At 35.0% G+C, this 16,673-nt stretch overlaps 13 non-coding genes across 13 annotated transcripts; 1 reads left to right on the top strand and 12 right to left on the bottom strand.

Moving 5' to 3' along the window:
• Nucleotides 1-106: 106 nt before the first annotated feature.
• On the bottom strand, nucleotides 107-178 carry TRNAE-CUC (transfer RNA glutamic acid (anticodon CUC)). Its single transcript has one exon. It is a non-coding gene; the product is annotated as a tRNA-Glu (tRNA).
• A 558-nt stretch (nucleotides 179-736) lies between these two features.
• On the bottom strand, nucleotides 737-808 carry TRNAE-CUC (transfer RNA glutamic acid (anticodon CUC)). The gene has a single exon. It is a non-coding gene; the product is annotated as a tRNA-Glu (tRNA).
• A 162-nt stretch (nucleotides 809-970) lies between these two features.
• TRNAE-CUC (transfer RNA glutamic acid (anticodon CUC)) lies at nucleotides 971-1,042 on the bottom strand. Its single transcript has one exon. It is a non-coding gene; the product is annotated as a tRNA-Glu (tRNA).
• A 624-nt stretch (nucleotides 1,043-1,666) lies between these two features.
• TRNAE-CUC (transfer RNA glutamic acid (anticodon CUC)) lies at nucleotides 1,667-1,738 on the bottom strand. The gene has a single exon. It is a non-coding gene; the product is annotated as a tRNA-Glu (tRNA).
• A 162-nt stretch (nucleotides 1,739-1,900) lies between these two features.
• Nucleotides 1,901-1,972, bottom strand: TRNAE-CUC (transfer RNA glutamic acid (anticodon CUC)). Its single transcript has one exon. It is a non-coding gene; the product is annotated as a tRNA-Glu (tRNA).
• Nucleotides 1,973-2,134: 162 nt separating this feature from the next.
• On the bottom strand, nucleotides 2,135-2,206 carry TRNAE-CUC (transfer RNA glutamic acid (anticodon CUC)). Its single transcript has one exon. It is a non-coding gene; the product is annotated as a tRNA-Glu (tRNA).
• Nucleotides 2,207-2,371: 165 nt separating this feature from the next.
• On the bottom strand, nucleotides 2,372-2,443 carry TRNAE-UUC (transfer RNA glutamic acid (anticodon UUC)). Its single transcript has one exon. It is a non-coding gene; the product is annotated as a tRNA-Glu (tRNA).
• Nucleotides 2,444-3,075: 632 nt separating this feature from the next.
• Nucleotides 3,076-3,147, bottom strand: TRNAE-CUC (transfer RNA glutamic acid (anticodon CUC)). Its single transcript has one exon. It is a non-coding gene; the product is annotated as a tRNA-Glu (tRNA).
• Nucleotides 3,148-3,309: 162 nt separating this feature from the next.
• Nucleotides 3,310-3,381, bottom strand: TRNAE-CUC (transfer RNA glutamic acid (anticodon CUC)). Its single transcript has one exon. It is a non-coding gene; the product is annotated as a tRNA-Glu (tRNA).
• A 624-nt stretch (nucleotides 3,382-4,005) lies between these two features.
• On the bottom strand, nucleotides 4,006-4,077 carry TRNAE-CUC (transfer RNA glutamic acid (anticodon CUC)). Its single transcript has one exon. It is a non-coding gene; the product is annotated as a tRNA-Glu (tRNA).
• A 162-nt stretch (nucleotides 4,078-4,239) lies between these two features.
• Nucleotides 4,240-4,311, bottom strand: TRNAE-CUC (transfer RNA glutamic acid (anticodon CUC)). Its single transcript has one exon. It is a non-coding gene; the product is annotated as a tRNA-Glu (tRNA).
• Nucleotides 4,312-4,710: 399 nt separating this feature from the next.
• On the bottom strand, nucleotides 4,711-4,782 carry TRNAE-UUC (transfer RNA glutamic acid (anticodon UUC)). Its single transcript has one exon. It is a non-coding gene; the product is annotated as a tRNA-Glu (tRNA).
• Nucleotides 4,783-5,882: 1,100 nt separating this feature from the next.
• TRNAE-UUC (transfer RNA glutamic acid (anticodon UUC)) lies at nucleotides 5,883-5,954 on the top strand. Its single transcript has one exon. It is a non-coding gene; the product is annotated as a tRNA-Glu (tRNA).
• The last annotated feature ends 10,719 nt before the right edge of the window (nucleotides 5,955-16,673 follow it).

Below are 16,673 nucleotides of genomic sequence, written 5' to 3'. Positions count from 1 at the left end.
TATGGTTTAATATTTTTTAAATAAAAATGAACAAATCCGTACGATTACTTAAAATTAATATAAATCCTTTGCGTTACACATTCGCGGTTCCAAATTTAAAAAAATATTCCGATACCGGGAATCGAACCAGAGCCTCCTGGGTGAGAGCCAGGTATCCTAGCCACTAGACCATATCGGAGTGTATAGTGAGGAAACCCTTGTTTGAAGATGTCAATTAGAACAGCACAAGCGGTTTATATGGTTTAATAAATTTTTAATAAAAATAATGATTAAACCCTTGTTTGAAGATGTCAACTAGAACAGCACAAGCGGTTTATATGGTTTAATATTTTTTTAATAAAAATGAACAAATCTGTACGATTACTTAAAATTAATATAAATCCTTTGCGTTACACATTCGCGGTTCCAAATTAACAAAAATATTCCGATACCGGGAATCGAACCAGAGCCTCCTGGGTGAGAGCCATGTATCCTAGCCACTAGACCATATCGGAGTTTATAGTGAGGAAACCCTTGTTTGAAGATGTCAATTAGAACAGCACAAGCGGTTTATATGGTTTAATAAATTTTTAATAAAAATAATGAGGAAACCCTTGTTTGAAGATGTCAACTAGAACAGCACAAGCGGTTTATATGGTTTAATATTTTTTTAATAAAAATAAACAAATCCGTACGGTTACTTAAAATTACTATAAATCCGTTGCGTTAAACATTCGCGGTTCCAAATAAAAGAATATTCCGATACCGGGAATCGAACCCGAGCCTCCTGGGTGAGAGCCATGTATCCTAGCCATTAGACCATATCGGAGTGTATAGTGAGCAAACCCTCGTTCGAAGATCTCAATTAGAACAGTACAAGCGGTTTATATGGTTTAATATCTTTTTAATAAAAATAAACAAATCCGTACGGTTACTTAAAATTACTATAAATCCCTTGCGTTACACATTCGCGGTTTCAAATAAAAGAATATTCCGATACCGGGAATCGAACCCGAGCCTCCTGGGTGAGAGCCAGGTATCCTAGCCATTAGACCATATCGGAGTGTATAGTGAGCAAGCCCTGGTTTTAAGATGTCAATTAAAACAGCACTAGCGGTTTATATAGTTTAGTAATAAAAAAAACAAATCCGTACTGTTACTTAAAATTAATATAAATCATTTGCGTTACACATTCGCGGTTCCAATTTAAAAACAAAATATTCCGATACCGCAAATCGAAGCCGAGCCTCCTGGGTGAAAGCCAGGTATTCTAGCTACTAGACCATATCGGAGTGTATAGTGAGGAAACCCTTGTTTGAAGATGTCAACTAGAACAGCACAAGCGGTTTATATGGTTTAATATTTTTTAATAAAAATTAACAAATCCGTACGGTTACTTAAAATTAATATAAATCCGTCGCGTTACACATTCGGGGTTCCAAATGAAAAAATATTCCGATACCGGGAATCGCACCCGAGCTTCCTGGGTGAGAGCCAGGTATCCTAGTCACTAGACCATATCGGAGGTTATAGTGAGAAAACCCTCGTTTGAAGATCTCAATTAGAACAATACAAGCGGTTTATATGGTTTAATATCTTTTTAATATAAATAAACAAATCCGTACGGTTACTTAAAATTACTATAAATCCGTTGCGTTACACATTCGCGGTTCCAAATAAAAGAATATTCCGATACCGGGAATCGAACCCGAGCCTCCTGGGTGAGAGCCAGGTATCCTGGCCACTAAACCATGTCGGAGTGTATAGTGAGAAAACCCTCGTTTGAAGATCTCAATTAGAACAATACAAGCGGTTTATATGGTTTAATATCTTTTTAATAAAAATAAACAAATCCGTACGGTTACTTAAAATTACTATAAATCCGTTGCGTTACACATTCGCGGTTCCAAATAAAAGAATATTCCGATACCGGGAATCGAACCCGAGCCTCCTGGGTGAGAGCCAGGTATCCTAGCCACAAGACCATATCGGAGTGTGTAGTGAGGAAACCCTTGTTTGAAGATCTCAATTAGAACAGCACAAGCGGTTTATATGGTTTAATACATTTTTAATAAAAATAAACAATTCCGTATGGTTACTTAAAGTTAATATAAATCCGTTGCGTTACACATTCGGGGTTCCAAATGAAAAAATATTCCGATACCGGGAATCGAACCCGAGCCTCCTGGGTGAGAGCCAGGTATCCTAGCCACTAGACCATATCGGAGTGCATAATGAGGAAACCCTTGTTTGAAGATGTCAACTAGAACAGCACAAGCGGTTTATATGGTTTAATATTTTTTAAATAAAATTGAACAAATCCGTACGGTTACTTAAAATTAATATATATCCATTGTGTTACACATTCGCGGTTCCAAACTTAAAAAAAATATTCCGATACCGGGAATCGAACCCGAGCCTCCTGGGTGAAAGCCAGGTATCCTAGCCACTAGACCATATCGGAGTGTATGGTGAGAAAACCCTGGTTTGAAGATGTCTATTAGAACAGCACAAGCGGTTTATACGGTTTAATATTTTTTTAATAAAAATAAACAAATCCGTACGGTTACTTAAAATTAATATAAATCCGTTGCGTTACACATTCGGGGTTCAAAATGAAAAAATATTCCGATACCGGGAATCGAACCCGAGCCTACTGGGTGAAAGCCAGGTATCCTAGCCACTAGACCATATCGGAGTGTATAGTGAGTAAACCCTGGTTTGAAGATGTCAACTAGAACAGCACAAGCGGTTTATATGGTTTAATATTTTTTAAACAAAAATGAACAAATCCGTACGATTACTTAAAATTAATATAAATCCTTTGCGTTACACATTCGCGGTTCCAAATTAAAAAAAATATTCCAGTACCAGGAATCGAACCCGAGCCTCCTGCGTGAAAGCCAGGTATCCTAGACACTAGACCATATCGGAGTGTATAGTGAGTAAACCCTTGTTTGAAGATGTCAATTAGAACAGCACAAGCGGTTTATATGGTTTAATATTTTTTTAATAAAAATAAACAAATCCGTACGGTTACTTAAAATTACTATAAATCCGTTGCGTTACACATTCGCGGTTCCAAATAAAAGAATATTCCGATACCGGGAATCGAACCCGAGCCTCCTGGGTGAGAGCCATGTATCCTAGCCATTAGACCATATCGGAGTGTATAGTGAGCAAACCCTCGTTCGAAGATCTCAATTAGAACAGTACAAGCGGTTTATATGGTTTAATATCTTTTTAATAAAAATAAACAAATCCGTACGGTTACTTAAAATTACTATAAATCCCTTGCGTTACACATTCGCGGTTTCAAATAAAAGAATATTCCGATACCGGGAATCGAACCCGAGCCTCCTGGGTGAGAGCCAGGTATCCTAGCCATTAGACCATATCGGAGTGTATAGTGAGCAAACCCTGGTTTTAAGATGTCAATTAAAACAGCACTAGCGGTTTATATAGTTTAGTAATAAAAAAAACAAATCCGTACTGTTACTTAAAATTAATATAAATCATTTGCGTTACACATTCGCGGTTCCAATTTAAAAACAAAATATTCCGATACCGCGAATCGAAGCCGAGCCTCCTGGGTGAAAGCCAGGTATTCTAGCTACTAGACCATATCGGAGTGTATAGTGAGGAAACCCTTGTTTGAAGATGTCAACTAGAACAGCACAAGCGGTTTATATGGTTTAATATTTTTTAATAAAAATTAACAAATCCGTACGGTTACTTAAAATTAATATAAATCCGTCGCGTTACACATTCGGGGTTCCAAATGAAAAAATATTCCGATACCGGGAATCGCACCCGAGCTTCCTGGGTGAGAGCCAGGTATCCTAGTCACTAGACCATATCGGAGGGTATAGTGAGAAAACCCTCGTTTGAAGATCTCAATTAGAACAATACAAGCGGTTTATATGGTTTAATATCTTTTTAATATAAATAAACAAATCCGTACGGTCACTTAAAATTACTATAAATCCGTTGCGTTACACATTCGCGGTTCCAAATAAAAGAATATTCCGATACCGGGAATCGAACCCGAGCCTCCTGGGTGAGAGCCAGGTATCCTAGCCACTAAACCATGTCGGAGTGTATAGTGAGAAAACCCTCGTTTGAAGATCTCAATTAGAACAATACAAGCGGTTTATATGGTTTAATATCTTTTTAATAAAAATAAACAAATCCGTACGGTTACTTAAAATTACTATAAATCCGTTGCGTTACACATTCGCGGTTCCAAATAAAAGAATATTCCGATACCGGGAATCGAACCCGAGCCTCCTGGGTGAGAGCCAGGTATCCTAGCCACAAGACCATATCGGAGTGTGTAGTGAGGAAACCCTTGTTTGAAGATCTCAATTAGAACAGCACAAGCGGTTTATATGGTTTAATACATTTTTAATAAAAATAAACAATTCCGTATGGTTACTTAAAGTTAATATAAATCCGTTGCGTTACACATTCGGGGTTCCAAATGAAAAAATATTCCGATACCGGGAATCGCATCCGAGCCTCCTGGGTGAAAGCCAGGTATCCTAGCCACTAGACCATATCGGAGTGCATAATGAGGAAACCCTTGTTTGAAGATGTCAACTAGAACAGCACAAGCAGTTTATATGGTTTAATATTTTTTAAATAAAATTGAACAAATCCGTACGGTTACTTAAAATTAATATATATCCATTGTGTTACACATTCGCGGTTCCAAACTTAAAAAAAATATTCCGATACCGGGAATCGAACCCGAGCCTCCTGGGTGAAAGCCAGGTATCCTAGCCACTAGACCATATCGGAGTGTATGGTGAGAAAACCCTGGTTTGAAGATGTCTATTAGAAGAGCACAAGCGGTTTATACGGTTTAATTTTTTTTTAAGAAAAATAAACAAATCCGTACGGTTACTTAAAATTAATATAAATCCGTTGCGTTACACATTCGGGGTTCAAAATGAAAAGATATTCCGATACCGGGAATCGAACCCGAGCCTACTGGGTGAAAGCCAGGTATCCTAGCCACTAGACCATATCGGAGTGTATAGTGAGTAAACCCTGGTTTGAAGATGTCAACTAGAACAGCACAAGCGGTTTATATGGTTTAATATTTTTTAAACAAAAATGAACAAATCCGTACGATTACTTAAAATTAATATAAATCCTTTGCGTTACACATTCGCGGTTCCAAATTAAAAAAAATATTCCAGTACGAGGAATCGAACCCGAGCCTCCTGCGTGAAAGCCAGGTATCCTAGACACTAGACCATATCGGAGTGTATAGTGAGTAAACCCTTGTTTGAAGATATCAATTAGAACAGCACAAGCGGTTTATATGGTTTAATATTTTTTAAATAAAAATGAACAAATCCGTACGATTACTTAAAATTAATATAAATCCTTTGCGTTACACATTCGCGGTTCCAAATTAAAAAAAATATTCCTATACCGGGAATCGAACCAGAGCCTCCTGGGTGAGAGCCAGGTATCCTAGCCACTAGACCATATCGGAGTGTATAGTGAGGAAACCCTTGTTTGAAGATGTCAATTAGAACAGCACAAGCGGTTTATATGGTTTAATAAATTTTTAATAAAAATAAACAATTCCGTATGGTTACTTAAAATTAATATAAATCCGTTGCGTTACACATTCGCGGTTTCAAATAAAAGAATATTCCGATAGCGGGAATCGAACCCGAGCCTCCTGGGTGAGAGCCAGGTATACTAGGCACTAGAGCATATCGGAGTGTATAATGAGGAAGCCCTTGTTTGAAGATGTCAACTAGAACAGCACAAGCGGTTTATATGGTTTAATAACATTTTAATAAGAATTTGTTATTCAACTGTATAAACCGCTTGTTCAGTTCTAATTGACATCTTCAAACCAGGGTTTCCTCACTATACACTCCGATATGGTCTGGTGGCTAGGATACCTGGCTTTCACCCAGGAGGCTCGGGTTCGATTCCCGGTATCGGAATATTTTTTATTAGATATAGAGGTTGTGCATCATAATGGTTTTATATTAAATTTAACTAACCGTACTGATTTTTTTTGTTTTATAATAAATGATTAAGTTATATACACCATTCCATCTGTCCTAAATGACTTTTTTAAACCAGGATTTCCCCACTATACATTCCGATATGGTATAGTGATAGGTTGTCAGGCAATTTTTAAAACGCGTGCATGCCATTTTATACACATTTTATTTCAAATTAATTGAAGATATTAATTTTCTGTATACTGTGTATTAACTTTAAAAATAAGAAAGTACATATATTATGTAACTAATAATGTTTATTACACATACGAACTTTATTCAAATTTTCTATAACCATTTTGCCTATATATGGATATATTTCAAATTTGTATGCCTTTGAAAACTATATTTTTAATAACTAGAGGCTTATCTCACATACTAAGCATTATAATGAGTAAACTGCATTCAATTCTGTTTATAATCAATAAGAACTCGAAAGCATATTGAAGTAAGATGCCTTAAACCTAATTTCGTTCAATTGGAAGGGACCCAGTCCGTATTAACTCACCATAATTGATCGAGCAGTTCCGCGACTGATTCAATTATATATTTAATTCCAATAAATGCAGATTCATAAATGTATGGGGGTACTTAGGGTTTATTAGTATACATTGGAACCAAAAGTAATTTGTCATTGTTAATAGATATTTTGAATGGTATAAATTAATATAAATTAAAGACCAGTCGCAGTCACACGCATTTGGTGCGCTATTAATAAGTGTTAATTACAGGAAACAGGAGTATTCTTTGGTACCACCTCCTTTGATCTTTCCTATGTTATTACAAAAAATCGTAATATCTTCTACATAAATTTTTATAACATTTCTCGTTTATAACTGAATACATATTAATTGGTTAGTGTATTAAATCAAACAATATAAACTAGTTAACAATCTATCCAGTTTTGTACAAACGACATCAAGATGCTTAATGTATTGTCTGTCGCATTTTGTAAATTCGTTTTAGAACTATACAATATTATCCTTCTCATTTTATTCTAGGTCTAGAATATATAAGAGACACAATGCTTTCTGATAAGTTCGAACCGAACTAGTCTGCGAAGTTCGTCCTCTTGTCAAATGTTGAAAATTCTTTGAAACAATGGTGACTAGGGGTTATAATCGGGAAATGATTATTTTAATGTTTTGCTTGTTTTGATAAATTTCAAACCGCTGCTCATTATTACTCTAACTGAAAATGCAGTAGGCAGACAGAGCAGATTGAGTCCCTAATCAGTTACTTCAACAGCAACGAGATAATGGAGGCCCCCTCTTGCCAGTAAAATTCTTAGAGAGATAAGCATTTTTGGTATAGCAAAAGGTACACGTTGAAAAAACAATTGATTAGGTTTTATTAGTCATAACATTTATTAATAATTCATTGCAGATATAGTGTACTTCATGTTAACAAATTATATTTGATAACAGTATTTTTGTTTAATTATTTTATTTAGATTATAATTTTGTTGTATGTACTGTTTCTTATGTTACGTAACGTCGCAATGTTGCCGGATCAACTCAATTTGGTTTTGACATACGTTTGCCGGTTTATAACCTCTTTCAGATCTGTTTTGAAGAATTCTGCATGCCTTTAACAACTGGACGACTCTGTCAGGCGACTTTGGCAGGCTAGATCGGTTACACAGGATAACGGCAAGAATAAAATGCAATTAAGACAAAATTAGAAAATAATTAGAGGTATAATACTAAAAGATGTATGCTCGCAAGACTATCACTTGGTAAGAGAGGGAACTTTAGAAAAGCCGCGTTGAACTATAGCTGTTGTTTCATTGAACCAAATAGTAAAGTAGTTCCTAATAGTAAAAGAAAACAAATTATTCTGTTTTACGTAATATGTGCCATTGTTTTAGTTAAGACCCATAAGTAAATAGTGGGAAAACTCGCAAGCTGGCTTTTAATGGAAAAGTTAAGGCACTGGAAATTGTAATGGTAATGTGGGAAATCTAATGGTTTAAAGCTGTAGGCAAAAAGGATCTCTTCAAAGACCATAAAGAAAGTTACCCTTGCATTAGTTTAGGCACTGTGGGATACTTATTTCGATTACATTATAAATTAAGCATCCTACGGGGCCTTGGTGCCTATAGAAACGAACGATTTCATTAATTTACGGAAAATGTTATGCAAATTATTGAGAAAGCTTTTAGTTAAAAATAACTGTTATTATATTGAACAATCCCAAATAATGATGCAATTATCGCTAATTTCGTCTAGAAAACTATCATTTCCAAGTAAATATTTGAACATTTAATTAACAAAACTAGTTAATATAAATATAGAGGAAATATCAGATTATTTATGGACTGAAAAGGGAAAGGGATACCTTCAGCTGCAATTTTGAGAACTTTTCGATAAAACAAACACATTAACGCAAGACGATTTTTAAATATTTAAGCTATCGAGCTAAAGTTGATTTACTTTATATCTTGATAGTAATGTTGATATAATATCGAATTTGGGGCTTATTTTACTATAGTATCCTCTAATAAGAGCGGGTTGATGTTCATGTTGAAACCGAATAAACAGTCACACAATGTGCGATACAACGGAATACTTTATGGTCAATATATAAAACACTTTTATATGTAAACATGTACAGCACGATTGAAGCATGGGAAGTAACTGAATTAAGTTATTAAATCTTACATACCCAATTTAGCAGGTACGACTCCCAACCAAGTCCAAAAATTAACGAACATCACTGAACATTCGGTGGAAGAAAATCAAATATACTTTAAATTTTTGTAGGTGTAGCGCAAACTGATCGATATTATTCCAAAAAATACAGTTTTATTTGTCCGATAGATAAGAAAGGCAGGTTGTTTCAATCAAAAAACCAAAAATAGTTTGGTTTCGTTGAAAATTGGGGGTTTCCCTCAATTTCCCCCATTTTCCCCAACAGATCCTGATTTGGTTTCAATGGGACCACCCATAATTGACGGAGAAATCAGCGAACATACATTTATATATATATATATATATATATATATATATATATATATATATATATATATAAAATTAAACAGTTGGATAAATGAATACTAAACTGAATAAAATCGGCATGCAAGGGAGCATCTTGGAACTCATCCTTTATAGTGATATACCAAAAGTGAAGTGAATTACTATGGCCACGTTGGTAGATTATACAACACTATTAGCAGTGGGCAAGAACCAGAAATGGTTTACAAGAAACTACGGCAGCATTAAGTAATAGTGTCAAATATTTAGGTATGATATACGATATCAAAATAAAATAACAGAACCATATTAAAATGGGGTTCAAAGGGGGTTAATCGAGGTACTAAAACCAATATAACTGTAAGTGTACAAATATTACAACAGGGTATTGTGTAAGGCAGAGAACCTATCCTAAAATATATGCAATGAAGGATTGCATTGATATTGAGGAATCTCAACAGTCAAAGAAGAAATTAGAAGGTTGGCCTGTTTTTTTTTCGCCTAAAACCGGGAAGGGGAATCCTGTTACGAATACCTGGTCGGGGAGACTCGCAAGAATAAGCGAGTTGGACTGGTTACGTGGAGACTGCCTCTCGGCTGCCCACTAAACCCTACCTTATCAGTTGATCCTATGTCCCTAACTAATATTTCTTACTGATAGCAAAGAGAGTGGCGGTAACCGATAACACGGTTAAGAGCCACAAGGGTCAGGCAAGGACATGGTGTCATTATCACACCATGCAACTCGCGGTACCCAAGTTAACTGTTCGCGGAAGAAGGTTGAGACAATTTGGAGTTAGAGCACGATGGGACGGTGTCGACCACGAAGAGCAGAACGGGTTATTGACCTAAAATATCGGCCAGCTCATATTGCCTGAGAGACAAAGCGTGGAGTAATATCTTGAGTAGAGTTCGGATATAAAATCATAAACTTGGGGGACGTCTGTTTCCTATGAATTTGATTCCTGACGAACCAGGGGGAATTGGTTGTTCTCCTGAGAATTTTGTTCTGAAAAACTTGAAGACGTTCCATTTGGCTATTGAGATAGACGGTATTTGAAATAAACACTAGAGCCATATGGAACGACTAACCGAACTGACGAACCAGCATCTTGTACAGGAGATATTTTTTTGAGAGAGGAAGCCGGCTGGCCCTGTTGATGAGCGAGAACAGCAAATTGGAAATAACTTTACCTTTCAGGAAGGACATTTGAATCTGGGAGTTTCATCTAAACTAGCGGTCGATGTTAAAATCGAGATAGCTGGTTTCTTCTAACCATGGTATTTCGGCGTTCTCGATTTTAAGACGCAAAATGCTCGGTGCAAAGCGTTTCTTGTGAAAGAAGATGGGTTTTCTATGGGTTAATTTACAATCTCCAGAAATGAACTGAACCCTTTCATAGAGTTATTTTTGGAGTCTGCCTTGGATGTGCGGTGCTACTCTTGAAGAAGTAAAGTAAGCAGTGTCGTCAGTGTAAAAAGCTGCCTCAACTTGTGGCCTTCCAGGGATATATGAAAGAAAAATGTTAAATAAAACGGGTGCCAGACTATAGAAAATATTTTTAATCGCCACCTGGAACGAGGGTCCTAACAGAAATTATTTGATAAGAGCTGTTAGGTCATCATGTAGATCTTGTCAAAGACTTTGGTTAGGTCCAAGAAGACTGCTCCAGGTCTTTCGCGTCAGTTTAAAGCTCAATTGATTTTTGCAGCCAGCTGATGGGCCTGATGAATGGCCGAGTATTTGACGCGCAACCCGAATATTTTTTCTGGAATGATATTGTTTGTGTTTGTAAAACCATTAAGAGCATAAATAATTGCTACTTCAGCAAGCTTGGAAATGGAACTTAATATGCTGGTAAATCTGTAGTCAAAAGGTGAGAACAGCTCCTTTTTTGGGGATAACTGCGATGAATGCATGTTTCTATGTGGATAGGAAGTGTTACAGCCTCAGAATGGCGTTGATGATATTAGTTAGTTTGGCGAGCTGCTTGTAGGCAAGCTTTTTGAGATGGGCTATTGAGATATTATCGAAACCCGGGGCCGTCTTCTTCCAAATATTGCTGACCATTGGCGTGAGTATTTTAGTTGTAGCGACCTTGAGGCATGTCGAATTTTACATCGTGGAATAACGGTCTACAAAATACCCAGAAATATATTCCCAGATGTTGAATACGGGCGGGGTGCCAGCAGCGTCAACTAGAACCCGACAACGAATAGCTGGCGGCAACCCCGAGACGTTTATCTGGGATGTTATTGAAGGGTATTTCGGTCATTCAGTGCTCAACCCTCGTTTGGTTTAGACGTGCCGTCATCGACAACCCAAGCCTCGTCTCCAAATAACACCGCTGCCATCCGTTTTATTATTTGTGTTTTTCACATTTTTATATAGCCAATAAATAACGGTCACATAATGTAAACACCACTCTTTCATTTCGTTTTACCTCCATTCACCGAGCCACATCATTTACCCTAAAAATAGTAACTAGGTATTAGTACTTAGGATCTCTTCCAGTCGGTATTCTTTCTAGCTTTGAAGCGAGGAATTTAGATTGCACAACAGTCCCTGACAGTTAATATAGTCGGACGATGGTAACTCATCAAGAACCCCATGGAGTGTCCCATTGTCCAATAGCGGATTGATGGGTAGGCTCATCCGGCAGGGCGAGACCGAGCCCTAAGTTTGCGCTCAGTGCTGCGATATCGTTGTCTGCAAGCAATCCCACATGGGATGGAGCGTTGGAGTCTTCACTAATTATATTTGAGATTGGGTCGTCGAAGAAAGTATTGAAAGCAGACGAGTCATGCGTGGAGCATTTCCTGTACATGGAGGTGATCACGATTAGACGATCATGAGTTTTCACCTGGATAGAGGTGGATTCGATGTTTGGTGACGATCAAATTTTCCAGGATGCTTTCAAGACTCCATGAAAACCCAGAGATTCCACTGTTATCCATTCCTTCAAATCTATCTAATGGACAACATATCGTTCGCAGTACTGATGAAGAACAGAAGAAGACCAAACGCCGGAATTTTGTGTAATTCTACGCAAGTCAATTGGATGTAAAATAATATAGGAATATAACTATACAATTTATCATTGAATAACTACTGTACCTCTAAACTAATAATTGTTATAAATAAATAATAATAAAACAAATTAATTTATGATTAATGATTATATAGGGAGTATGAAGCCGTTCCAAATTTTCAGTTACTCTGGCGCATAGATCGATTGCGGCTAATTAGCATAGACCTGCTACTTTAGAAAACACCGCAAGGAAATGTCTTTCTCAGTTTACAACAAATTTCCTCAAGTGTTTTAAGCAGGATGTTCTGCTGTCACAAGATGTCGCCATGTCAAAATCACCATGTCTCATTACAGAATCCATAAAAATAGAACTTTTTATTTACAATTTTGATACATGCGCAACATGAGTAATATATTCCACTCTTATATCATTATTTCAAATTAGTTTAAATTTCTCGAAAGAAAATGTATTTATTATTACTAAACCATTAAATTAGATTTCAACAAATTTAGTTTTTGTTTTTTGTCTTGTATTAAAAATGTATTACTAATTTTAAAACACATTCTTTAATCTATATATCAACATTCGAACAACCAACAAATCAACTATTTTTCGTTTCCTGTTATTTCACAAACTTACCTGAAGAGTTCCGCTAGCTCCTTCAGACGTCTACTTAGCCGGGCTATATTTATCCTACGTATAGAGAATATACTACAATCAATTTCCGGGCTTTGTCATTACTAATAATGTACAAGTAAATTTAGACCAAATCATTTCCTGATTGGCTAATGTTACTAAGAACAATCAACCTCGGGCGCATGAATTTCATTTCAAGTTAATAGAAGAAATTTTACAAAAATTGCTCGTTTACAGTTTGAATACTCATCAGAAACATTATAAACTATATTAAGGTATAAAGCTAATGCAAAACATCTTTAAAATCATCATCTTTAAAACAAGTCAGTTAAATATAAAATAATTTTATAAGAAATTATTGTAAAAAGTACAAAATCTTTAGTATAAAAAGTAACATGAACTGAATTCCCAAAGAAAAGAGTATGTAATAGTAATAAATAATTATCATCATAATAGTCATCGAAATAAATTAGAAATATACGAATATATAAAGTATCCATATGGCAATTTTATCTGAAAGAAGACTGATACACACATGATACTGACATGTTCTCGAAAAAGTGAACTGACTTAAATTTTCATTTTCTTCAATCTTCAATCATTCATTTTATTTGAATTTATCGAGGTTGTTGGCACCACATCAGTGATAACATTCTTACTTTGTTCTCAAAATAGAAATTTTTTAAATTAAAATCAAGCCTTCAGCAAGTGTCAATCAAATCTCATCATGGTTAGATTACGATTATGATTAGAAGGCCAGTATCAAATATAGGGTTTCTTGTAAATGAAATAGTTCGATGTTCTATACTTCATTAGGTTAAGGGTATGAGTCATATATTTTATTTGACAATGTTATTTTTTCAAATTTTTGCAGTCTGGTATGTTATGGCAAACAGAAATTTCAAACATTTCGAACAATATTTACGTACGGACAATGTCTGGTACCCAATGCTGTCACTGAAGTTAAGTAAGTAAAATAAACTAAGCAGATATCTGGTTGAAGAATTTATAGAAAAACTTGATATGTTAAAACTGATCTAAACACATATTTTGTAAAGTACTTGATTATTTATTATACGTGCAACTACTGCTCATAAGATTGTTCAAAATTACAATTAGTGAATTCTATTTACCCAGATATTACACGGTGATTTGATACAATACAGAGCTGCATCATCAATTGTTTATAATTGAAACCTTTTTTTGTGTTGGACTGAATAACACTGTTGGTAACATTTTAGGTCGGTCGTTACTTATTTTATTTATTGAGTATATAAGTTCCTAATAATTTTGTTCAATTACGTAATATGACTATTTTGGTGGCCCTATCAAATACATTTCCATCTGTATCTTTAATCTATCATCATAAAATATTTCAGTAGGGTTACCATCGAGACAATGTTGATTTGTCTTAACAAATATAGAGTACTTGATTTCAAAAATACTATTAAAACAGTTTATAAGTGGCCATTGTGCTATTATTGCTTACTCCTTAGAATTATTACCTACATTTTTTTTGCCAAGTATTATACTGAGGGTGTTATTACTTAATTTTTTTAATATGCTACCACCTTTCATGGTTAGTATGTTTGGAATACCCACTCACTCTATAAAACTTCTAGTATTCTCTTTAAAATTATTAGTTCAGGTTCAATCACCATCGACGAACCGATTGTGCAAATTTAGGTTTTTTTGCCTTGATAAATCGTTGGTTGCATAAAAGATTTTTCTTACTGTGAAATATAAGATAGATAAATAACCCAAAAATATCGACGAGCGCTAAATAGTTTTAATGTTGGATTGCGGATATGATGGCTAGGAGAATTTTTTTATATGAATTTTAAAGTCTCCTTTTACTAACTAGGGGTTTATCTGGACTGGGCCTATACAAACATATCACAAATCACTATTAATCACAAACATAAATGTACTATCCAAGCAGAATTCGAACCCGCGACTATCGCAACAGTAGAATCTACTACACGTATTTTATATTCTACTATCTACACACAATTTAGCTTTAATATCTAACTAAACATATGCATCTATTTACGATATTATTTTAACTATTACTAACTGATCAGTTTGAAGTCGGTGCTGAACCCAAACAATATAAAAATAATAATATAATTTTGTGATATATACAAAAAATTTAATTACGAACAAAACAAATCTAATTTGTTGCTCGTAAGTTTGATTATTATTTAATTTTTAGTGAGTTCCTTATTTATTTTTTGAGGTCGGGTCAGTTTTTTTGTTCACTGCTTTTTACTGTCAGATATTTACTCAATAAATTACGTAGTTATTTTATTAAGTATTACAATGGGTAGGCCAAGTAAACCCGTATGAGGATAAATAGGAATAAAAAAACAATAATTGAAAATAAGAAACGCTTTAGGCTCCGCGATCCGCTACTAAACCTTGTTGATTTGACAAATGTTCTAATCAAACTAGAGCAACAACAAAAAGTCGTTGCCACCGCTGGAAATCGAACACGCGACCTCCGCGTGAGTGCTGAGCGGCTTTTACACTGAACGAGTTCCGGTCTTCCGTTACATCAGTTCAGCAATAATATTAAACACAAATATCTGATTATTCCAGATTACAAAAAATATGGGAAAACTTTGTACGTACCTTTAAAATTTGAAGTTTTCATACGATTGCCCCCTTCCCACCAACAGATCATGACTTGGTTCCAATGAGACCACCTCGGAAGTGCACTTTTTTGAATAAAGAAGGAATTTTGAAAATCTATTGTAACAGGTGTTTAACTTAAAATGGCCAATTTTTAAATTTTGTGTTTTTATTTCTGGTAAAATCTTAGTAATCCCACTTTTAATTTCAACATAAATGTATTTGTAATAATATGTCTGTAGCATATTATCATCATAAATCAATATTTGTGCGGTTCTTGTTTTATGTATTTTAAAGTCTCCTTTTTACCAACGAGGGCTTATCTACTGGACATAGGACTGAACCTACTGATTAATGTGGGCTCCGAACCACAGTCCTCGGCATTAAGCCTACCGACTGGCGAGTGGACAACAAAGAAATCATAACAGAAGACATCCGGTCTTACCCAACCTGGTTACTGGCGTGACTGAGATTTTCCTTGTCGGATTTTACACTCTTGCCAAGGACAATCACAAATATAAACAGTCACAAATGTAAATTTACGACCATGCCCCTGCAGGATTCGAACCCGCGACTATCGCAACAATAGGTGGACCGTCCTCCCGCCTTTACTACTGCGGCAACCAAGCCGGATTTGTGGTTCCATTATTAAAGCCATCAAGCATATTTACACACAATATATCCCACGAAACTGCAAAGTCAGCAAATATCTGCAAGGCCAGATGAACACATTAGTATTTTGGGAATTAAGTTCACTTGATTTTAATCTGTCGAAGACATCACGTTTTATCAATATATAATATTTAATATATAATATAATATTGAATTTATAGAATGTATAAATATTTAGTTCTAATAAATATTGTAGTGTAATGTGTAGAAATAATAGCATCCGTCATTATTGCGGTGGTTACCATGAAAACGTCAATCTGGCAGATAGAGGCCAATTGAAATCAAATTTAGAAAATCCTGAAACCCTATCACAGTCCTCTGTTGGGTTTAATTGCAACTATAACACACCCACAAAAATGTCATAAAAATTTTTTTTTGAAAGAGTTCAATTACAGACACACAGACATAAAAATTATATAATTACACATAATTATACAAAAAGATAATAATACAAATACTATCAATTAAACGTTAATTAAGTTATTTTTTTACCATTAAATTTGCTTGAAAATATTACCAAAATTAAGTATTATTTTCGCATAATCTAAGTTATAAGTTAATATAAGTTATATAAGTTATAAGAAGCAATAGTAGTAGATTTTTCCAAAACGTTAGGTATAATAATATATAGACCATTAAATATTTTAAAATTTAAAATGCATTATTTTATAAGTGATTTAAAATAGAAATGTAAGATTTGATAATA

Source organism: Rhynchophorus ferrugineus, unplaced genomic scaffold, assembly GCF_030347505.1.
Source record: "Rhynchophorus ferrugineus isolate W39M unplaced genomic scaffold, kcgeb_rfMv2 rfM2, whole genome shotgun sequence".
In the NCBI taxonomy this organism is placed as follows: domain Eukaryota; kingdom Metazoa; phylum Arthropoda; class Insecta; order Coleoptera; family Curculionidae; genus Rhynchophorus; species Rhynchophorus ferrugineus.
The sequence above is the reverse complement of the archived record's forward strand: the minus strand, read 5'-3'. Positions and strand labels throughout refer to the sequence as shown.